Raw genomic sequence first — 25,419 nt, forward strand, 5'->3', positions numbered from 1 at the left:
TGTTGTGAAACTTGAAAGGGTTCAGAAAAGATTTACAAGGATTTTGCCAGGGTTGGAGGGTTTGAGCTATACGGAGAGGCTAAACAGGCTGGGGCTGCTTTCCCTGGAACATCAAGGCTGAGGGGTGACCTTATAGAAGTTTACAAAATTATGAGGGGCATGGATAGGATAAATAGACAAAGTCTTTTCCCTGGGGTCTGGGAGTCCAGAACGAGAGGGCATAGGTTTAGGGTGAGAGGGGAAGGATATAAAAGAGACCTAAGGAGCAACATTTTCATGCAGAGGGTGGTACGTGTATGGAATGAGTTGCCAGAGGAAGTGGTGGAGGCTGGTACAATTTGCAACATTTAATAGGCATTTGGATGGGTATATGAATAGGAAGGGTTTAGAGGGATATGGGCCAGGTGCTGGCAGATGGGACTAGATTGGGTTGGGATATCTGGTCGGCATGGACAGGTTGGACCAAAGGGTCTGTTTCCATGCTGTACATCTCTATGATTCTCTGACTCTATAACTGTCAGTGTGGAGTTTGCACAATCTCCCTTGTCTGTAGGTGTTTCCTTCTACAATCCAAAGATGTACTGGTCAGGTGAATTGGCTATGCTAAGTTGCCCATAGTGTTAGCTGCATTAGTCAGGGGTAAATGTAAGATAGGGGGATGGGTCTGGGTGGATTACTCTTTGAAAGGTCAGTGTGGACTTACTGGGCTGAAGGGCCTGTTTCCATACTGGAAGGAATCTAATCTAAATCACATAACTAATTGCATCACTTTGCTTCGACATCATTTAAAAAAAAAGCATTATGGTGCATGTAAGGCAGTAGAAATTATGGACATTTGAAAATAAATTAAATTTGGTAATCTGTTTAGTGCACAACTGGTTGTGCTTAGAGTTATATAAACAGTTGTTATGACAATGAAAAATACGTTTCTTGAAACCAACTGACGAGTTTCTCGAAACTTAGGAATATATGTCTTTAAGATTGAATTTTACTTCAGCTTGATCTTTGTTCTCTTTTCTCACCAATTTTCTTCATGAACTGTTCTCAAGAAGTCAATGATTGAGTGATTTGCATCCTGAGAGCAATGGATTCCTAATATCCTTGGATAACTCACTTCAATCGACAATCTCTGTGTGACCCCTCATTTCAGCAGATTATCAAATCTTGCAAGATTGAGCAAATTACAGACATTAAGACTATCTGGTAGCATGGTGGTCAAGGCATTACAAACATGAGGGTCAAATGAATTCTACTTACTCAGAGTAATGAGTTTTCTGCACCCACCACAATCCATAAAGGATGAATGTTATGAATCATTGGAAGAGTGAATTCATAATGTTTTCCAGCTATTTGATCCTTTGCTAATATTTCACTGCTTTTATTTCATACTTTCAATTTTGCTTTGGAACTGGGAACTGTGAGCTGAAGATTGCCTTTGGACTCTGAGCACAGCAGCAGCAGCTTGTGTTAAACACAAAATACAACAGAGAAAAAAAAAACAAGTGGTTCTATGGTTGTGAGACCAGTCTGAGAAATTAATTGCTAGTTGGTTGTTGATCAAATGAATTCGATCGACTCTTTGACACCATGGGAAAGCAGGATGTTTACCAGATAGCAGATGTCTGGCCACTTAAAGTGAGTCCTTGGGAATTGGTGGCAACAAGTCTGGAAGGGAAGTTAGTGATCACACTGATGGAGGCTCCAGAGTTTTAACTGTTTTTTGACACTGTTTCAAAAGGAAGGAGTTTACCTGTTGAAGATTTGAAAAGCCTCTACCTAACCTCCCATTATCAGCAATGTAACTTCAGAGAATAGAAACTAATTTTGACATATCACTGACTTCCTCTGAGTTGACTAAAAAAGTCGCTCTGATCAAGTCTTCAAAAAAATCCATCAAGAAGCCATCAAAAATGTCTGTAGAACAACACAACGTGAAACTACTTAAATAATTTGCCAGTTTTGTTGACTTATCTTATTTATTCATAACTGTGTTTATCTTTTGTGTGAATGGTGTTGAAAACAAAGTCTGTTAGGTAAAAATCATAGGTATTGATTAAATTATTTTGTTACTTAACTTTGCTCTGCTAAAATTACTGTATTGTCAATAAATTGCTAAGTTTTTGTTTACCATAAAAATGCAGTATTTATAATTGATTATTCAGTGAGTCTGGAATTGGTCATTCAAAAAGTCTGGTTAAGAACCATTGGGGTCTATTTTGAGAGATGTTGAAAGCTTTAATTTTACTGTGTTGTGAATACTGGGTAAGAAAGCTATTTTGATTCAACTCTCTGACTCAGCCTTGTAACAAAATAGCCTTTCTTTTTTATACCTTAGCAACGTTTTAATACCGTACAGATAGAGATCAATAAACTAAAATTTGTATAAAACTGAATAAATCTAAATACAGCAAAGGGTCTCGCTGGATTTTACAAAGGAAGAATAAATTATATTTGTAGAGTGATTTTTACATCCTCTAAATATTCCAGAGCCACTATGGGTGTTTTTGAAATGTGGTCACCAATAGTAATATAGATAATTTCATCAGCCAACTGCAAACACCAAAGTCTAACAAACAGAATTGAGATCAAGACCAGGAAATCTGTTCTTGTTGGTGTTAGTAGAGGAATAAACGTTGAACAAATAGTTTAACATGTCATCCAAAAGTGCTGATGTATGAGGTAATAGTTCTGAAAGAGTTGAGGTTCAAGTTGCATTAAACTTGGCTTAATCTGACATCACACAGCCTTTGTGTGGAAGGTCAAATTTGTCATAGTTAGCTTCTCGTAACCTTTAATTAAGTCTAACTAGTTGATGTAACTTGTACCGATTGCTAGTATGAAATAAACTTCCTCTTGTTATACACGACAAGCACCTTTTCTTGTTCAGATTCACCTGTCCTCTGCCACTGTTAATTAGACAGAACCTAGACTCAGCATAAAGAAGAGAATTTCAGGAGTAATGTCCTCCTAGTCCTCCTAGTCCTCCTCGCCCTCCTCCTCCTCGTCCTCCTCCTCGTCCTCCTCGTCCTTGTCGTCGTCCTCTGATAATATTTTATTTAATTTTATGTTTCTGTTACAGTGTTGCATGTTTCTGTTGACTGTTTAATTTTTATTTTTGGTTCAATACTCCACCAGGGGCTGTCTAACTTGTTTATTGTTTTATTTGGAAGAGTAGAAAGGAGGATTTTGAATCTGTAAGTTTCCTTTGACACTTGGGTTTTTTTTTACAATGCCCTGTGGGGGCTGCCAATTCTAATTTTTGTAACTTTCACTGCTGTTTTATGACTGCTGGTGGAAACACTATACCTCAATCAACTAGAGCCTAAACAACAAGTGACATCCCCTGAAATGCAATATTCCTTCAGTTCTACACTGAAGTGTCAGCATCGTTTTCTGCTCACATCTTTGGATCGGTACGAACAAGGCAGAACCTGTTACTGAAGTTGATAAAGAAAGAATGCTATCCCAATGAGTGTGTCTCAGCATAATATCTGCTGTGCAGTTGCTGAGATGATACATGATACAATGTCTTTCAAGTTCTTAAACTAGAATTGGAGGTTTTGTGCTAAACAAAGCATGGCAAGGGCAATGGGGCATCTGGAACCTCAGGAGGTGATGGGACCAACAGTTTATTTCCTTAGTCAGTGAACTTTAAGAAGTGAGTTAAAATACAAAGCAATGGAAGAGAAGGATAAACTACTGTTGTAAGCTATTTAGTGAGAGATACTGAAATATAGAGTTTAGAATGGAGAGAGATAAATAGATGAAAGGGAAATTCAAATTTCTTTGTTAAAATTTAACACCTTTACAAATTATTAGAAGTAAGTACTACATGGAGGGATGTGGCAAATGAGTTACATGGTGCTGTTTCTGGCCGATAGACTGATAATTGGGTATGTGTATGGGTCTAACTGTTCTTACTTTGTGGTGTATTTATTGAAAGTAATGTGCAAATATGAAAATTAGTTTTTTAGAAAAGTCAATGGGTTGATAGGATATAGGTCCAGTCACTGAGAAACCAATAACAGTGTGATATCAATTGGCCATCAAGTTCTGGATATTTGCAACTCTTTTCCCTTAACTCATAGAATTTGTTGCTGATCCTTTGCATTAATAACTTTCATTTAATATGACATTAATTTTCTAACAAAACTTGGCTCAATATTTCTTTGGTTATGGGAATCAGTGGTTTAAGTTTGAGTGCTGCAGGAAAGGAAAGCAGTGGAAGAGTGAGTTCGCCTCTATTGAGTTCCAAAAACTAACTTTGAATACTACCCAGTCAACTGATATGAACGTTTGTTAATTTGCCAACTATAATCATTGAGTGAGTGGAGAAATTTGGACAGTGTCAACCAATATCTCAGTAGGCCCATTCACAGTATAGAAGTATAATAACTTATGCACAAATTCAAACTAAATTGGCAAACCCAATCAGAGGCCCATTATGGTTGTTTATGTAGCAATTGCAAGCACAGTCAGGCTGACCCTCAGAAATGTTGGGTTTAGTCATGAATTGAATCCAGGTGGAAGAAAGCTCCATCTTAAAAATCCTACATTTCACCCAGGAGGGATTGATGCTGACAGCATTCCAATTCTTCCAACTGGCATCTTTGATAAGTTAATATAAATTCTAGCATTTGAGAATGTAAAGAACAAGCGTTTAACCCCCAAAGTCCACATGAATGACTATTTGGATGGTAAAATCTCATGGATTGGAAAATGAAAAGTAGACAAAGGGATTTTATGCATCTTTACTCACAATTTACACTGAACAATATTGGTATTTTATGCTTTTTTTCTTTAAGTCTGTCAATGAGATGTAAATTAAGAGGCTATACTTTAATGAAGAAATTAATTCGGTATTTGACAACTGCAGCAAACCAATGACATGTATTTGTATGAGCATGTGAGTCTGCAAATAGTGAGGCTATGTTATAAAGGAAACATAGGGCATAATGTTTAGGGGTTGGATCCGAATATTTGGATCGTTTCTGGGTCCTGACTCTACACAGTGTGTTCTCCCCATGGGTTAATTGGACAATTAATGACAAAAAAAAATGCTTGGCATCCATTTAAGAATGGCATGCCAGGAAAAACAATGCAACACCGTTCAGCAATGAGAAAGCTGCCCACTCAGGCAGCCAGAGACAACTTTCATATTTCAAGATGGAGGCACCTTCTGAGCATTTTAAAATCTCTTTAATGACAGTGGCCAAAACTGACAGATCAGCAGTGGAGGGGGAATCCCACTCACTGGTGTCAACTACATTTTGAGAGAGAAAGTTTACTCTGTTGTTTGAGATGAAGTGTTTCTTCACATTATCATTGGACCATTGCAAAATTAGGATATCACCACAGGGTGATATTGACAGTTGGATGAGAGGCGCACTAGCCCTAGTCAGTCATTGATAGACCACTCCTTCTATTGATCATGTTTATATTACTACTGCAAGCTGACCTGAAAAATTTCAGTCCACAGGAGACAACCTTAATGAGCCTCAACTGGCTGCCAATTGCTTGGTGTTGGTTATATCTCTGTTCCTCATCCCAGCCTCCTCACACATGGCCTGCAGATGGCATTGGAAGTTGGCAGCCATGTCTCGGCCTAGTTCATTCCTCCATTCCTTCCTCCAGTGAGTTGACAAAATCCTGCCTCTGAATGTAAACTTATTCAAAAGTGTTGCAGTGCCATGTGCTCCAGCAGTATCTGTTTTAGCTGCTGACAGCAGTTTTGCTTTCTGGGAGTTATCTTTCTTTATTGTGAAAAGTACATCAATTATTTAAAGTCTGTCATATCTAGTCTTTTCAGAAAGATATTGAAGAATACATTTATTGTGATTATGAGATAGGCTATCATTATTCCAGCTGCAAGAGCAGTGTTTATTAAAGATAACACATTCTTATCCATCATATATTTTGGATTTTCTATCTATTAAATTATCATGTGCATCACTTATCAAGAAAATGTCCTTAAAATTCTCTCTTTTACACAACTGGATCTGCTGCAGTACAAATCAAGAAGTAATAAGAATATTTTACTCAAAATGTCTCCAAGAAGGTATTCTACCTGATGTGGAAATGCTAATCTTCTCTATGTAACAAAAGAAACCTGGCACGGATATTGTGTTGCTGAAGAATCCAACAGACATTATTTAACGCAACAAATTTAAATACACAAAAGAGGCAAGATTCGTGAACCATGGATAATGGAAGAAATCGTGTGACTAGCTAAGGTCAAGGCAGCTAAGAATAGAATGGGCCTTGGAGGAATATCGAGAGAGTAGGACCAATTTTAAACAAGGAATCAAGTGGGCTAAAAGCGGTCATAAAATAATTGTAGTGAGCAGAATTAAGGAGAACCCAACGGCCTTTAATTCATATATAACAAACAAGCGGGTAAGTAGAAAAAGGATGGTTCCACTAAAGGATAAGCAAAGTAGGTTGTGTGTCGAACCTGAGAAAATGGGTGAGATTGTCAATGATTACTTTGCATCAGTGTTCACTGAGGAAAGGGACATGATGAATGTTGAAATTAGAGATAGAAGTTTGTTTACTCTGGATCACGTTGACATAAGGAGGGAAGAAGTGTTGGGTAGGCTAAAGGGTATTAAGGTGGACAAATCCCTAGGACTGGATGGGATCTATCCCAGGTTGCTGAGGGAGGCGAGAGAGGAAATAGCTAGGGCCCTGACAGATATCTTCGTAACATGTTTAAACACAGTTGAAGTGCTGGACGACTGGAGGGTTGCTCGTCTTATCTGCATGGACAAGAAGGATAGTAGGGATATTCCAGGTAATTACGGACCAGTGAGCCTGATGTCAGTGGTGGGAAAGTTGCTGGAGAAAGTACTAAGGGATAAAATCTATTTATATTTGGAAAAAAATGGGCTTATCAGTGATAGGCAACGTGGTTTTGTGCAGAGGAGATCATGCCTTACCAACTTAATAGAGTTCTTTTAAGGAACTGACCAAGTTGATAGTTGAAGGAAGAGCTGTAGATGTCATATACATAGACTTTATTAAGGCATTTGATATGGTTCCCCATGGTAAACTAATAGAGAAAATGAAATCACATAGTGTGCAGGGTGTTCTAGCTAGGTGGATAAAGTACTGGTTGAGCAACAGGAGACCAAGAGTAGTAGTTGAAGGGAGTTTCTCAAAATGGAGAAAGGTGACCAGTGATATTCCGCAGAGATCAGTGCTGAGGCCACTGTTGTTTGTGACATACATATATGACCTGGAAGAGGGAATTATTGGTCTGATCAGTAAGTTTGCAGATAACATGAAGATTGGTGGAGTAGCAGAAAATATAGGGGACTGTCAAAGAATACAGGAGAATATAGATAGACTGGAGATTTGGGCAGAGAAATGGTAGAAGGAGTTCAATCCAGGCAAGTGCGAGGGAAATCTAATTCTAAGTGAACAATACTGTAAATGGAAGAGCCTTGTGAAAAGATGATAAGCAGAGAGACCTGGGAGTTCAGGTCCATTGTACCCTGAAAGTGGCTGCACTGAAGGATAGAATGGTCAAGAAGGCATATGGTATGCTTGCCTTCGTCGGACGGGGTATTGGGTACAAGAGCTGGCAGGTCATGTTAAAATTGTACAAGATTTGGTTCAGCTGTATTTAGAATACTGTGTACAGTTTTGGGTGCCACATTACCAAAAGGATGTGGATGCTTTGGAGAGAGTGCAAAGAAGGTTTACGAGGATGTTGCCTTGTATGGAAGGTGCTAGCTATGAAGAGAGGTTGAGTCGGTTAGGATTGTTTTCATTAGAAAAAAGGAGATTGAGGGATTCCTGATTGAGGTCAACAAAATCATGAAGGATATAGACTTGGTGGATAGAGATAGGTGTCTGGTCTAATATTAAAGATAACCACATATTTAAAAACAACATGCTTCTACACCAATCATGCATCAAGTGAACAAATAACTGTGAGTATAAAACCTTTAAGCTCTCTGCTCACATGCTATGATGGTGATATTTTCATGAGCATATCTCAAAGTTATACTGACCATGAGGCAGAACACTGGTCTTCTTTAATCCTGGTCTGAATCGGTCATGAGGAGGAGTGCATGAATGAGAAGAATCCCGAAGATCTACCCATGCTCATATATAGTCCATTAATTAGAGATCCTGTTTGATGGGATGGTGATCTATACAAACAGGAAGGTAGTGAGGAAGAACGTTTGTAGGGTTGTGTGTGTGTGTACACGCACACGCACACGCACACATCCCTACAAACGTTCTTCCTCACTACCTTCCTGTTTCTATAGATTATCATCCCATCAAACAGGATCTCTAAGTAATGGACTGAGGATTGGAAAGGAGATAAAACATGCCTGACAACCTGGGCCAGAAGTCCAACAAAGGAGGAATGCCTTGAAATTGAACAGAAACCGTTAAGTGGAGGAAAATTTGAGAAATTTTCCTCCAAGTATTTCTCTCACTTCGAAACCAAACTTGTGATGTGAATGGAAACATTTGAAACTGAGATTGATGTTTTCCTGTGGAAGGTTTGATGATTATGGACCAGGGTTGGCAGGCAGTTCCATTTGTATAACACATGAACTCCCTACATCTTGGGATGTCCATTTCTTTATACACATTTATCTTTGAATAACCAAAATTCTAAATGTTTCTTTCATGGACTTAACCTAAAACAGCACCATACAGCATCTCTTCCAACCTTTCAACACCCAGGCTCCTACTATTGAACCTCGGTTTTTATGGTTAGCTAACTCAAGAAAGTCTGCTTCCTTTCCAGCTCTGATTATCTTTAAAAAAGAAGTTTTTAAACTATTTATCTGAGGTCAGAAGCAAAATCAGCTTCTTGCTGATCTCCCAGTCCTCCATCCCAATTTAAATTGCAGAAACACACACCTATATACAGATCAGACATGTATACAGTTGGCTGCACAAAATTGAACTAATTATTTGAACCTGGGCAACAATAAGAATAACCGTGCATAATTCAAAAGTACTGTCTGGTCTGAGGGCTCAAATGAAGGCTAACAACTGCCTGAATTTTCAGCGCTTTGGTTTGTGATCTCCCTCTTCTGGACCCTTTGAACAGATTACCATCTTGTAATTACACCCAGGTGGGTTTTTTTTTAGCTTTTAAGTAATTGAAAATATTGAACTGCAGGGAGAAATCAAATTGCACAAATCAGCAATTAGCTAGTCAGGTGTAATATTTGCAGTGAAAGATTTAATTACAAGGTATGTAAATAAATAATTCATGACTCCAATACATTTGAATAAACCATTTTAGCAGAATGGAATGTATAAGAAAGGATAGATCTGATTTTGAATTGTGCTAAACCTCCACAAACATTGGCTAGCTTCCAGAGCGTGTGTTGTGTGCAACCTGAATGCAACACTTTAGAAAATGTATTTCAAAGTCTCATGGGTACACACGGTATATGCCACAATTTTACCACATTTGAGGACTTCAGCTATCAACGAGACTGGAGAAATTCAGGTTTTTCTCCCTGGAATAGAAAATTTGAATTGGGAGATTGAACGGAAGTGTTAAAACCTAATGGATTGCAATGTAATGCAATGCAATGGAGGGGAGGTGGTGAATTATTTCTACTAATGGGAGGGACAGTTATCAAAAGTATGGGTGTAAAGTAACTGGCCAGAGATCTGATTGAAAGGAGGAATAGAAATAATGCAGTGAGTTGTTGTGTTTTATGATTTGAACTTTGGGGAGGTGATGGTACAGAGGCATGAGGGAGGAGCTGGGTAGAATTGACTGGGAGAGGAGCCCAGCAGGAAAGACAATGGAACAGCAATGGCAGGAGTTTCTGGGAATAATTCGAAAAACACAGTAAAAATTCATCCTGAGGACAAAGAAGCATACTAAATGAAGGATGAGGCAACCATGGCTGACCAGGGAAGTCAGGGACAGCACAAAAGCAGAAAAGAAAGCCTATAATGTGGCAAAAGGTGGTGAGAAACCAGGGGATTGGGAAGCCTACAAAGACCAACAGACGACAATGAAGAAAGAAGCAAGGAGGGAGAAGATTAAATATAAGGGTAAGCTAGCCGGTAATATTAGGAAAAATTGCAAGAGTTTCTTTAGATATATGAATGGTAGAAGAGACAAATGTGAACATTAGGCTGCTGGAAAATGATGCTGGGAAGTAGTTATGAGGGACAAGAAATGGCTGAGGAACTGAAGAAGTAATTTGCATCAGTCTTCATGGTGGAAGACGTGTAATATTCCAAACATTCCAGATAGTGGGAGGGCAGGGATGTGCACAATGGCCATCACTAAGGAGAAGGCGCAAGGAAAACTGAAAGGTGAGAAATTGGATAAATTAACAAACAGATGTTGCATGTCCTTGATAGGTATGTCCCTGTCCGGCAGGGAGGAAGTGATGAGGTAAGGGAACCGTGGTTTACTAAAGAAATTCTATTTCTTGTTAAGCAGAAGAGGGAGACTTGCATGACGTTGAGATGAGATGGTTCAGTAGTGGTGATGAAGAGTTATAGATTAGCTAGGAAGGATTTAAAGATAGTTAAGATGAGCAAGGAGGGGACATAAGCAGTCTTCAGCAGGTAGAATAAAGGATAACCATGAAGCTTTGTATAGATATGTGAGGAATAAAAGGATGACTAGGGTAGGAATAGAGTCAGTCAAAGACAGAAGTGGGAAGTTGTGTGTGCACCCTGTGGAGATTAAAGAGGTGCTGAATGAATATTTCTCATCTGTTTTCACTCAGGAAAAGGAGAATATTGTAGAGGCGAAGACTGAGATACGGGCTATTAGACCAGAAAGGATTGAGGTTAGCAAGGAGGGGTGTTATCAATTCTAGAAGGTGTGAAAGTAGACAAGTTCCCTGGGCCAGATGGGATTTATCCAAGGACTCTCTGGGAAGCTAGGGAGAAGATGGCAGAGCCTTTGGCTTTGATCTTTGAGTCGTCATTGTCTACAGGTTTAGTACCAGAGGACTGGAGGATTGCAAATGTTGTGCCTTTCTTCAAGAAGGGCAGTTGAGATGATTCAGGTAATTATAGACCAGTGGGCCTTATGTCTGCTGTAGGAAAAAAAAACTGGAAAGGATTATAAGAGATAGGATTTATAATCATCTAGCAAGTGACAATTTGATTGGAGATAGTCAACATGGTTTTGTCAAGGGCAGGTCATGTCTCACAAACCTCAGAGTTTTTCAAGAAGGTAACCAAACATGTGGATGAGGGTAGGGCAGTTGACTGGTATACATGGATTTCAGTTAAGCCTTTGATAAGGTTCCACATGGTAGGCTTTTGGAGAAAATGCGAAGGCATGGAATCGAAGGTGATTTAGCAGTTTGGATTAGAAACTGGCTTTCTGTAACAAGGCAGCGAGTGGTGGTTGATGGAAAATATTCAGGCTGGAGTCTGGTTACTAGTGGTGAGCCACAAGGATCTTTTTTGGGGTCACTGCTGTTTGTCATTTTTATAAATGACTTGGATGCAGGCATAGGTGGATGGGTTAGTGAGTTTACAGATGACACTAAAGTTGGAAGAATGTTGCAAGGGGACTTGGATAAGCTGCAGAATTGGGCAGAGATGTGATAAATGGAGTTCAGTGCAGATAAATGTGAGATGATTCACTTTAGGAAGAATAACAGGAAGGCAATGAAAAGATTCTTGGTAGTGTGGATGTGCAGAGAGATCTTGGGGTCCATGTGCATAGATCCCTGAAAGTTACCACTCAGGTTGATAAAAAGGCATATGTTGCGTTAGGTTTTATCGGCAGAGGAATTGAGTTCTGGAGTTGTGATGTCATGCTATAACTATATTAAATGCTTGGAATATTGTGTACAGTTCTGGGCATCCCATTACAAGAAGGATGTGGATACATTGGAAAAGGTGCAGAGGAGATTTACCAGGATGTAGCCTGGTCTGGACAGAAGGTCTTATGAAGAAAGGCTGAGGAACTTGGGTCTGTTCTCATTAGAGAGAAGAAGGCTAAGGGAGGATTTAATAGAGACATACAAGATGGTCAGAGAATTATGGTGAGAGTCTTTTTCCTGGGATGAAGACGTCAGTTTGTATGAGGGAGGCATAGCTGCAAATTGAGAGGTGATAGATTTAAGACAGATGTCATTGGCAGGTTCTTTACTCAGAGAGTGGTAAAGGCATGGAATGTCCTGCCTTAGTTGTTGATAAGATTTTGGAGTAATTGTGAAGGATGAGATTTCTGAATACTTGGAAGTTTATAGTAAATTAGGGCAAAGTCAGCATGGTTTCATCAAGGGGAAGTCATGCCTGACAAATCTGTTAGAATCGTTTGAGGAGGTAACATGCAGTTTAGACCAAGGACAGCCAATGGATGTTATCTATCTGGACTTCCAAAAGGCCTTTAACAATGTGCTGCATGGGAGGCTGCTCAGTAAGATAAGGGCCTGTGGTGTTACAGGCAAAGTGCTAGCATGGATAGAAGATTGACTATATTGCAGAAGGCATAGTGCAGCAATAAAGAGGGCCTCCTCAGGAAAGAAGCCAGTGACTTGTGGTTATCTGCAACAGTCAGTGTTAGGATCACAACTTTTCACTTTATACATTAATGATCCAGATGAAGGAACTGAGTGGCTAAGTTTTCAAATGATACAAAGATGGGTGGAGGGGCAGGTAATATTGAGGAGGGGGCAGGCTGCAGAAAAATTTAAGCAGGTGAGGAGAGTGGGCAAAGAAGTAGCAGATGAAATACAACATGGGAAAGTGTGAGGTCATGCACTTTGGTCGGAAGAATAGAGGCATGGACTATTTTCTAAATGAATGGAAAATTCAGAAATCTGAATTGCAAAGGGATGTGAGACTCCTAGTCTATGTTTCTCTTAAGTTAAACTTGCAGGTTGAGTCGTTAGTTAGGAAGGCAAATACAATATTGGCATTCATTGTGAGATGGCTAGGATACAAAAGCAGGGATGTACTTCTGAAGTTTTCCAAGGCTCTGGTCAGACCACATGTAGAATATTGTGAGCAATTTTGGGCCCCGTGCCTCAGGAAGGGCATGTTGGCCCTGAAGCTGGCCCAGAGGAGGTTTGTGAGAATGATCCCAGGAATGAAGATCTTAACATATGAGGAAACTTTGAGGACTCTGGGACAATTCTCAATGGAGTTTTGAAGGAAGAGGGGAGATCTGATTGAAACTTACGGAATACTCATCGACCTGGACAGAGTGGACATTAGTAAGATGTTTCCATTGGCAGAAGAGATGAGGATCTGAGGGCTCAGCCTTAAAGTAAAAGGAAAACCCTTCAAAAGAAAGATAAGGAGAAACGTCTTCAGCCAGAGATTGGTGAATCTGTGGAAATCATTTCCACAGGAGACTGTGGAGGCCAGTTCATTGAGGTATATTTAAAACAGTGATAGATAAGTTCTTGATTACCAAGGAGATCAAAGGGTTACGGGGAGAAAGTGGGAAAATGGAGTTGAGAATCAATCAGCCATGATTTCAGGGCGGCGCAGACTTGATGGGCTGAATGGCCTAATTTGTGCTCTTATAGTATTATCATTATACTGTTAATCCAGAAACTCAGCAGATGTTTTAGGGACCAGGTTTCAAATCCAGTCATGGCAGTTAGTGGAATTTGAATTCAACAAAAAAAATCTGGAATGAAGTATCTAATGATGACCATGAAAATAGTGGGCGGCACGGTGGCACAGTGGTTAGCACTGCTGTCTCACAGCGCCTGAGACCCGGGTTCAATTCCCGACTCAGGCGACTGACTGTGTGGAGTTTGCACGTTCTCCCCGTGTCTGCGTGGGTTTCCTCCGGGTGCTCCGGTTTCCTCCCACAGTCCAAAGATGTGCGGGCCAGGTGAATTGGCCATGCTAAATTGCCCATAGTGTTAGGTAAGGGGTAAATGTAGACTATGGGTGGGTTGCGCTTCGGCGGGTCGGTGTGGACTTGTTGGGCCGAAGGGCCTGTTTCCACACTGTAAGTAATCTAATCTAACCCATTGCCGATTGTTGGAAAAACCCATCTGGTTCACTAATGTCCTTCAGGAAAGGAAACTGCCATCCTTACCTGGTCAGGCCTACATGTGACTGCAGACCCACAGCAATGTGGTTGACTCTTAACTGCCCTCTGGGCAATAAATGCTGGCCTAGCCAGAGATGCCATCATCCCATGAATGAATAAAAAAAATTAAACAAACGGTTTGGAATTTTTTTGTGAGTTGTGTGTGCTACATGATGAATGAGGAGAAGTGTAAGTGAAAGGGGTGAAAACACAACCATAGCCAATTATGAGCATGCTGTGCAATTTGTTAGGTCTCCAGTTTGATAGAGGGAGCATTCATGCATTGCCAGACATGCGGTGGTGGGGAGCATTCCTAATAAATAGGGAAAGGCAGGCAAATTTATCCTTGAAAGAAATGTCTAGGAAAACCAAAATTAAAGGGAAGTTGCTCACCATAAATTGAGTGGCCAGATGAGGTGAGGAGCTGCTATTTTAATCACAGACCAGTCCTTTTTATGTTTGATCCTGAGACATTCCTTATCAACAAGAATTGTGGGAGAAGATCAGCCTGAGATTGGAGGAGCCAGTATCAATTAAAAGAATACATGCCAACAGTGAGGGTATTACCAGGAGAGTCATATCTGTATTTAGCAAGGCCTTTTGACAAGGTAGAGGATTTTTTTGCCGTAGGCTTTTCAGGTATTTGCCATGGGAATAGGGTTGTGGGCAAGGCTGGAGGAGGAGGAAGCAACAAGGGAGTTGGGGAGGAGGAATGGAGAATAAGAAACTCAAATGAAGTAGATGTTAGAAGATAATTACAAAGGAGAATGAAGCTGCAAGTTTGAGATGAAGCTGCCAAAAGACAGAGTGCAGATTTAAACCTTTCAACAAAAACGTGTCTGCGATCCAGGAATTCTAGAAAACACTGAGGTATTGGATTCCTTGCAAACAAGTGTGTAATTTCCAGTTTAAAATTGCATAGGTTCAGGAACGACAATACCGGGAAAATACAGTGGAGACTATTGTAATGAGCACTCTGTCAATCGTGACATTTAAATCTGAGATTAAAAACTAAGATGCAGGAAAAGGGGAAACTGATTAAAATTTTCCAACTTTGTGTCTATTTATGTGAAATGCAGTCACTGTGAGTTCACCAGTTTGCAGAAGGTATATTTGGGAGTACTAGCAATTTTTTTAATGTAGAATGATTCAAAATAAACTTTTGTTAATTTATGCCTGTTATCTTCAGACAAATTAAATCCTGTGGTGGCAAGGAAGCTAATGCTTTGCTTTGCATGTTCTAACATAAGAGGTTTGAAAACTATTGAAGATGTTGATCAATTCTTATTCTGCTTCTATGTGTATTGTAATATCGTATACACCAACATAAATGCAGAGGTATTGTTTCTACTTTACAGAATTTCCCGATAAGTGAGATAATGGGAATGAAAGAGATTGTAGCTGAGAAAAATGTTCAGGAGAGCTCTTGGTTGGCAGGGCTAGGTAAGGGCTCAAGGGGGATTTATTTTAACTCATACTATAGTTTGGTCACAGTAGGGGCACAAAGACCTCGCAGTGAGTGTCTGTCATCAGAGGGGTATTTGCTCAGTTGGCTGAATAGCTGTGTTCCACTGCAGAGTGGCATTAATACATTCAATTCTCACACCAGCTGAGATCATGCTATGAAGGTCCCCTTCTTAACCTAAGCACTTACCTCAAGCATGGTGATATCAAATCACCACCGGACATCGCACTCTAATGGGAGAACATGCAGCGAGAGGGCAAATGCATGACAGATAAAGTGTTATATGGATAAAAGTGAGGTCATCCACGTTAGTAGTAAAAATAGGACGGCAGATTATTATTTGAATGGTTGGAAGATGAGAGAGGGGAATGATCAACGAGACCTGGATGTCCTTGTACATCAGCCACTGAAAGTCAGCACACAAGTGTGGCAGGCAGTAAGGAAGTACTGCAAACTGTATGTTGGTCCTCATAGTGACAGAAGTTAAATATAGGTTCCAGTTATATCACCATCACCATCACCACCACTCAGGGTGAGTCCATAGGTAAATGTATAGACTGATACAGCTACCACAGGCTCTGTTATACCTGGGACAGGAGGTGGTAGCAGGAAAGGGGGTGTGGGACATTGGAGGGGCAGTACCAATCTTTCTCTGTTTGCTCCTGGCTTCCTCTTTTCCTGACGGTAAGTCTCGAGGTGTTTAACGCCTTCCCTGATGCTCCTCCTCCACTTTGGATGGTCTTGGGCCAGTGATTCCCAGGTGTTTGTAGAAATGCCGCACTTCGCCAGCAAGGTTTTGTGGGTAAACCTGAAGTACTTCTTCTGTCCACCTGCGGCTTTGTCGCTGTTCCCACTTGCCTGAGCACATAACTACCTATCTGCCCTTACCTCCCCTCCTCACCTCTTCTTACCTTCTCATATCTTGCTCGACCTCTCCTGCTCACACAGCTCTGGTGATGGCAACCCAAACACCACTCCTCTCATCTACTGACTGCCTCTGAACTGGGTCTTCTGACATTCAGAATGGGGCCTAGCAGTGTCTACACAGCCTACAGTTCTCACGCTCACCCTCCATCTGTCAGCTAGAGCTCCTGTTTTTGCTGCAACTGCAGCAAGACTTTCTCACATCCTATCCTATCCTATCCTATTTGTGGGCGCACGTGGCACAATGGTTAGCACTGCTGCCTCACAGCACCAGGGATCCGGGTTCAATTTTCGCCTCAGGCGACTGACTGTTTGGAGTTTGCACATTCTTCCTGTGTCTGCGTGGGTTTCCTCCAGGTGCTTTGGCTTCCTCCCACAGTACAAAAAAAAATGTTAGGTGAATTGGCCATGCTAAATTGCCCATAGTGAAGGGATGAAATGTAGGGGAGTGAGTCTGGGTGGGTTGCGCATTGGTGGGTCGGTGTGGACTTGTTGGACCGAAGGGCCTGTTTCCACACTGTAAGTAATCTAATCTAATCCCACCCCAGTCCATTGTTTATCTCACTCCTAATCATTTTTATAACAACCTCCCTCGCACTTTTTAATAACCTCCAATAATTTTACTAACACTGCCCAGTGTTTTTATAATGCCCCCAGTAATTGTGTGAAAACACCCACGCCTCCCCGCTTAACCCCAATTTGCCCAATGCTTATGTAATCCCCCAACCCAGTGTTACACTGATACAGGGCATTGGTGAGACCACACCTGCAAAACTGTGTCTAATTTCAGTCACCTTATCCAAAGAAGGTTACTTTTGCTATAGAGGCAATACAATGAAGGTTTACCAGATTGATTCCTGGGATGGAGGAATGATGTATAAGGAGAGATTGAGTCAGTTAGGATAGTATTCAATGGAGTTTGGAAGAATTTATGCCATAGAATTTATCAAATTCTGACAAGAATAGACAGGTTTGATGAAGGAAAAATGTTCCCATTAGTGGTGGGGTGCCCAGAACCAAGGATCATTGTTTAAAAGTTAGAGGTATTTTCATACTTAGATCAGGAGAGGTTTCATCACACACACAGTGGAGAGCATGTAGAAATCGCTATCGTAGAAAGTGGTTGAGCTACAATTTTGTGTTTTCATGAAGGACAAAGATCTGACTCTTGTGGCTAAAGAGACCAAGGGGTAAAGCAGTATTGAGCTCGATGATCAGCCATGAGCATAGTGAATGGTGAAACAGGCTCGAGTGGTTGCATAACCTTCTCCAGTTCTGGTCTTCCATGTTTCTATATCCTCTGTGAATGTGACTGTTTTATCTTAGCTAAGTCTATTAAAAATTAAGGGATTGACTTACAACAAGGAAGGTGACAACAGTTTCAGATATTGTAGATAGAACATAGAGCAGTGCAGCATAGGAACAAACCCTTTGGCTTATGATGTTGTGCCAAACATGACACCAAATTAAACCAATCTCTTCAGCCTGTCTATATCCCTTCATTTCTTGCATTGTCATATGCTTATCTAAACATGTCCTGACTCCCTCTATTGTATTTGCCTCCACCACTCTGCGTGTTCCACATTCCTACCACTCTATGTGTAAAAGAACATCTCCTTTGAATTTTCCTCTTCACCCTAAATATATGCCCCCTTTCATAAGCCATTTCAACACTGGGAAAAAGATTCTGACCATCTATCTTACCTATGCACCTCATAATTTTATAAAATTTTATCAAATCTCCCCTCCACCTCCGCAGCTCCAGAGAAAACAATCCACATTTTTCTAACCCCTCCTTATGGATCATATGCTGTGATCCAAACAGCATCATGTTAAAGTTCTTCTGCATCCTCTCCAAAGCCTCCACATGCTTCATGTAATGTGGTGACCAGAATTGAATGCAATACTCAATGTGTGGCCTAACCAAAGTCTTATAAAGCTGGAACATGACATGCTAACTCTTGTCCTCAGTTCCCTGATCAACAAAGGCAAGCATGCCATATGTCGTCTTTACCACCCTATCTACTTGAGTGGCCATTTTCAGGGAGCTATGGACTTGAACCTCATTAATGCAGGGTTCAGGGTCCTGCCACTTACTGCATACTTTTCCTTCACATTTCTTCTTCCAAAGTGCAGAACCTCACACTTACCCAGATTAAACTCCATCTGCCATTTCTCTGCACATATCTGCAACTGATCTGCATCCTGCTGTATCATTTGGCAAACGTCTATACTATCTACAACTCCACTGATCTTTGTATCATCCATAAACCAACTAATTCACTAATTTACATTTTCATCAAAATCATTTATATATAAATCACAAACAGCAGAGATCCGAGTACAGATCCCTGCGGAACACCACTAGTCACACCTCCTGCCAGAAAACACGTTTCTACCACTACCTGCTGCCTTCTAGGGCAAACCGATTCTGAATCCATGTGGTCAAGTCACTGTGGATTCCATGCATCTTACTGTTCTGGATGAGCCTAGCATGAGGGACCTTGTCATGTAGACAACATCCAACGTGTTCTACCCTCATCGATCACTTTCATCACCTCAAAAAATTCAATGAACTTGCCCTGCACAAAGCCATGCTCACTTGTGCCTATTTATGTCATGCTTTTCTGAATGTGTGTAAATCCTATCCCTAAGGTTTATCTCCAATATCTTTCCAACCACCGATGTAAGACTCACAGCATTAGTTACTGAATTAACTCTATTGCCCTCTTGAACGGAGCAACAACACTATCTACTTGTCAGTTCTCTGGGACCTCTCCACTGGCTAACGAGGATATAGGACACAACAATCTCCTCTCTTGTCCCTCTCAATAACCTGGGGTAGATTCCATCAGTGCCTGTGGACTTATCAACCTTAATGCTCTTCAAGAGACCCAATATTGCTTCTTTATTCATCTCAAAATGCCCTAACATACTAGCATATTCCACTTAAACTTCAATATCCTCCATATCCTTCTCCAGTATGAGTACCAATGATCCCTTTTACGATCTCGTTCACATTCTCTGCTCCAAGCACAAGTTATTTCCTTTATCCTAGGGTGGTCCTATCTCCTTAGTTATCGTCTTGTTTATAATATATGTATAGAATGCCCTGGGATTTTCTTTAACCTCACTTGCCAAGGGTATTCCATGGCCATTTCTTGTTCTGCTAATTTCCTACTTGAGTCCTTTCCTGCATTCTTTATATTCCTCATGGGCCCTGACAGATTTTATCTTCCTAAAACATGCCTTTTTTTTCCCCCTTTTGACTACATTCACAACCGTCCTTGTAATCCAAGGATCCCTTAACTTGCCATTCTTGTCCTTCTTCCTGATTGGAACATGCCAGTCCTAAACTCTGATCAGGAGGTGTTTAAACAATTCTCATGTCAAATGTGCACCTATTTGATAACAGCTCCTCCTAATTAACACTCTGTAACTCCTGCCCAATATTGACATAATTTGCCCTCCCAATTTAGTACTGCAAGGTCCTTATTTATTCATTATTCATCTTTTATTCATAGCTACCTTAAAACTTAAGGAGTTGTGATCTATGTTTCCAAAATGCTCTCCCACTGAAACGTCAGTCACCTGTCCAGGCTCATTTGCCAACTCAAGGTATAGTATGGCTCCTCCTTTAGGTGAACTATCCACATACTGTTTCAAGAAACCCTTTTGGATGCACTTAATAAATTCTGCCCTGTCCAGACCTCTTGGTCTAAAGGAGTCCCACTCAATATTGGCAAAGTTGAAGTCACCCACTATGACAACTGTTTTGATATTGCAACGTGATAAATGTTTAGTACCATGTATTGTAAGGTTGGATTTTTTTGTCAGAGAGAGATATGGATTTTTCTAAGTCTGAATTTCATAATTAACTTGCAAGTATTTTTATAGCCATGGCAATTTCTTTAAAGACAGAGTTTTGAGGCCTACCTTTAGAATCAATGGGTTTTTCTGTACATTGATAAGGTTTTACAATTCAACAAGACAAACAAGCTCCAGTCTCTAAGTTCAAGAACTGATTTTATTTTGGTAAACTAAACATCTGTAGCTTAAAGAGATTTTTCTTTGAAGTCATACACTGAGTTTTGAATATTCCTGCACTGCATTGTTGCAGGGACACCTTCATCACTGCACCAAGATGCAGAAATGGCTCTCAGTCAAAATGGCCAAGAGATCAACTAGGAGAATGACATGCCAGTAGAGGTGACATTGGAAATAGCCTCAGAGTTTGGATGACATTCTTGTAATACCCACCAGCTGGTGTACACCTGACATCTATTACTTAAAATCCTCCAGAGAGTGGAAGCAGGCCATTTGTGCTATTGAATCCGCACTGACCCTCTGAAGATCATCTAACCCAGATACACCCACTATCCCTCTCTCCCTATAACCCTGCACTTTCCATAGCTGACCAACTTAGCCTGCACATCTCTGGGCACTATGGGCAATTTAGCATGGCTAATCCACCTAATCTGCACATCTTTGGACTGAGAGGAAACTGGAGCACCTGGAGGAACCTAGACAGACACAGGGAGACAGTCAACCAGGGGAATTACACCCGGGTCCCTGGCGCTGTGATACAGAATAGTTACCCACTGTGCTACCCTACCTACACCATGCATCTTGGAATCATCAGTGCCAATGAGTGATAAATACTATATAGCATCAGTGCATTATTTCTGCATCCACTATGGAGTGTGATCACACCTGTCATTCCAGGAACTTGGCATTTCTTTCAGTGGAGGAACTCGATGCCCTGAGTGATGGTGGAGCATGCCAGCTGAATGAACTCCTTCACATTGAGACCAAGAGCACTTTGAGCACTGCCTCTTGGAACCTGTGATGTGGAGGCGCCAGTGTTGGACTGGCGTGAACAAGTTAAAAATCTCACAACACCAGGTTATAGTCCAACAGGTTTATTTGGAAGCACTAACTTTTGGAGCGCTGCTCCTTCATCAGGTAGCTTTGGAAGAGGATAATAAGACACAGAATTGTTAGCAAATGATTATATTTATAGCAAACCTAGATTGCTGTTCAATATATCACTTCAGTTGCACAACGCTGTAATCATTTGCTATAAATTCTGCGTGTTATGGTCCTCTTCCAAAGTTCCCTGATGAAGGAGCAGTGCTATAAAAGCTCATGCATCCAAATAAATCTGTTGGAGTATGACCTAGTGTTGTGTTGTTCTTAATTCTAGGAACCTGAGTCTACAGGCTCAAACATTAAGGTGAAAGTGAGGACTGCAGATGCTGGAGATGAGAGTGGTGCTGGAAAAGCACAGCAGGTCAGGCAGCATCCGAGGAGCAGGAAAATCAACATTTCGGGCAAAAGCCCTTCATCAGGAAATTAAACAAACATTAACTCAGTTTCTTTCTCCACAGATGCCTGAAAACCTGTTGAGTTTCTCCAAGTATTTCTGATTTTATTGCCAGAGGGAGATTGATGCGCACGCTGCAATGCAATAGTGTACATAAAAGAAATCATACATCATAAAATAAAATTGCAGAGAAGAAAAATGTGCTGAACTTCAGTTACCCTTTCAATCAATATGAAATGTGATGATGCATGAGTAAAAAGATACGTTTTATTGGAGCAGCTAAAACCAAGATTTTAAATCATGCCTCATTATTCTTTCTTCTCAATTTTATTTTTACCTGAAAGGGTTGAATACTAATCACATTGAGCTAAATGCTGTCATGTTTGCGTTTGGAGAATAGTGAGACAGCTAGACAAACAAGGAATCCACTGATTAAAATCCTTCTCTCTCTCAAGCTCAAATCACTTTAGGTTCAGATTTAGTTTGACTCCATGTCTTGTTATTGAGCATAATGTAAAATCTGCCATTACCAACCCTTGTGGGATGTCCATCTCCTCCTTTTTATAACTAGCACCCACCTACAGTTCTCTATGTTGTTTATTTCAAAGCAATCACTGCACAAATTTCTCTTCTCTAATTTGCCAACTGTTTGCAGTGTCACACGTTGAAGCCAGCTTGATGGACAAAAACCAATGTTCTGAGTTCGAGTGTCAACCCGAGCTTTCATACAAGTCTCCATCACTAATGAGCTGTCAAGGACAAACATGTTCTTGTCAGTTTCTCCATCTGATGGTTTTATCCTGTACTATTTGCTGCAACATTTATTAAGGCCTTTCCACCTACAACTATATTTTACAGCTATGTTTGCAGTTCACAAAAAAATAATCCCACAGTGGAGGGGATGAGAATGTAATTATAAAATTAGATAACCATAAACTACTGCTGGAATTGGCTGCGGAATGGACAAAACTTTTTTATTTCCTCCATTTTTGAGATTGTGAAAGTTTTCATTGTTTCACTTGGACATGGAGAAATCATGAGTCGTGGTGTTAAATAACTTGAGAACAACCCAGATCTTTGAGTCCTGAATTTGGAGATGGCCTCAGAAGTGAAGTGGTAATGGGAAGACATGGCTATTTGGATAGATGACAGACAGATTATTATCAACAGCAGCAATGCCCCAAAGAGTTAAAGATTTGAAGGAAAGTGCTTTCGAGTTTTCACTACACCTGGGTGTAATGATAGGTCAGAGACGACAGAGAAAACTATTGTTCATAATGCCTACTACTTAATAGGTGCTGTGACCAATCTTGAGATCTTGCAAAAGGCTCATTAAAGTATTATTCTTGATTCCTTATAAGCAGCAACCGAACTACTCCATCATACTTAGTCTCTGCACCAACTTGCCTTGTTTGTCTAACTGTCTCACCAACCTCACCACCTAGCACTTGCACAGTGGGCTAACTCAGCAATTTTCCTGTCACCAACTGTCCAACTCACCTCCTTTTTAACTGTGTCTGCTGTATTTGATATATTTGGCAACACCACCTTTCTCCAGAGTCTACACTGCCATCCAGCTTTGTTGGACTGCATTGATCTGGTTTGATTTTGTAGTTATTCAATTGTTGTTAGAGAATCAAATATAATGGGTTCCTACTTATATCTATCCAAGGATTAATCCTCAGCCACTATCTTATTTCTGATATGTGTTTCCACTTTGGGATATCATCTGCCTTATCCATTGACAAAATTCTGTTTAACCTCACCACCACTTAGCTTGATTCTCCATTATCCTATTTCTTAGAGATAATGAGGACTGCAGATGCTGGAGAAATCAGAGTCGATAAAGTGTGATGCTGGAAAAAGCACAGCAGGTCAGGCAGCATCTGAGGAGCAAGAGATCCAATGTTTCTGGCTTCACCCTTCTTTAGAACTGGGGAGGGGTAAGGGAGCTGAAAAATAAATAGGGGGGTTGGGGTCAGGGGAAAGATAGTTAGGATAGTGATAGGTGGACAAAAGTAGGAGGTGAATATGATACTTCGGCAGGAAGTCTGGAGAGGTTAGATGGTAAAAATGATGGACAGGTGAAGAGGCCGGAGCCAAGTTGGTTGGTTGGCTTAGGGACTGGGTGGGGGGAGGGGAGATTTGGAAACTGATGAATTTAATGTTAAGGCAGTATGGTTGTGACTCCCGAGGCAGAAGTTCAGGCATTCCTCCTCCAGTTTGTGGGTGGCCTTGTTTCTGTGGTGGAGCAGGCTCAGAATGGACATGTCATGTGGGCACTGGGAGGGGGAATTGAAATGGATAGCTGTAGGAAGGTGGGGTTGGCTGGTGAATATGGACCAGAGATGTTCCCTCAACCATTCCACAAGTTTGCGCTTGGTTCTTTCCAATGTAGAGGAAACCACGTTACTATCCTATCTCTAAATTGTCAGATTGCTTTTGTGATGTTGATCTGGAAGGAATGTTTTCTCATGAATTAATAGAAGAATTTACACTTTTGACTTCAGTTTCTGCCACACATTCTGAGTCCTAGCCACCGACTTCGTCATTCTTTCTGGTAACTGGCTAAGCCTTCATACCTTGGACTCATATTTGACACCAAATTGAGTTTGTGACTACTTAGAAGGGATTCTGGCAATTGAATCTGCTAGGATCTTATTTCAGTAGATTTCATGTCACCAACCATCCTCCTAAAACTAGTCTTTTGGGTCACTCCAATTCAGTCATAAAAGTTAAGTCATCAGCAAGAGGGGAAAGCACCTGAATTAACACATAATAGTGAATTATCAGGTTACATTAGCTTAAGATAAGTTGACGAAATCAACGCAAAGTAAGGGTATTCTTCCTATATTTACTATGTCTATGCTACGAGGCTGTAGACTGTAGAGCCAAGTAATTTGAAACTACAACTTAGAACTGACGAGATGCTGTGGAGAGAGAACTGATGAGAGAGAAGGTAAATATTTGCCTTTATTTCAAAGGGAGTATGAAATCGGGGAAGTAATGCTAAAACTATACAAGGCACGAGTCAAACCATAGCTGGATTACTGGATTTAGGCTCTTTTCATCGAAGGAAAGATAGACTGGCAGTGGAGACAATTCAGAGAAAGAGTAGTGCTGGAAAAGTACAGCAGGTCAGGCAGCATCCAATGAGCAGGAAAATCGACATTTCAAATTAATTACTGATGAAGGCTTTTTGCCCGAAACATCAATTTTCCTGATCCTCGGATGCTGCCTGACCTGCTGTGCTTTTCCAGCACAACCTTAGTCTTAAATCTAATTTCCAGCATCTGCAGTACCCACTTTTGCTGCACAATTCAGAGAAAGTTCATTGAGCTGATCTCAGGTATGGAGGGACTGTTTTATGAGGAGACGTCGAGTAGATTGGGCCTGTTCTTATTGGTGTTTAGAAGAATGAGGGATGATATTATTGAAACATACAAATTCATGGGGGGATTTAACAGGGTATTCATGGACAATTTGTTTCTCCTTGTGGGAGAGTCTAAAACCAAAGGAAATAACACCTGAGTAAGAGGTTGTCCATTTGAGAGAGATGGAGAGGAATGCATTCTCTGAGGCTAATTAATGTGTGAAATCCTGTATCTCCATCTTGAATCTACTTAATGACCCAGCCTTCACACCCCTCTGTAATAAACAGATTTTGAATTTGTAAGC

Source organism: Hemiscyllium ocellatum, chromosome 21, assembly GCF_020745735.1.
Source record: "Hemiscyllium ocellatum isolate sHemOce1 chromosome 21, sHemOce1.pat.X.cur, whole genome shotgun sequence".
Taxonomy (NCBI): Eukaryota; Metazoa; Chordata; class Chondrichthyes; order Orectolobiformes; family Hemiscylliidae; genus Hemiscyllium; species Hemiscyllium ocellatum.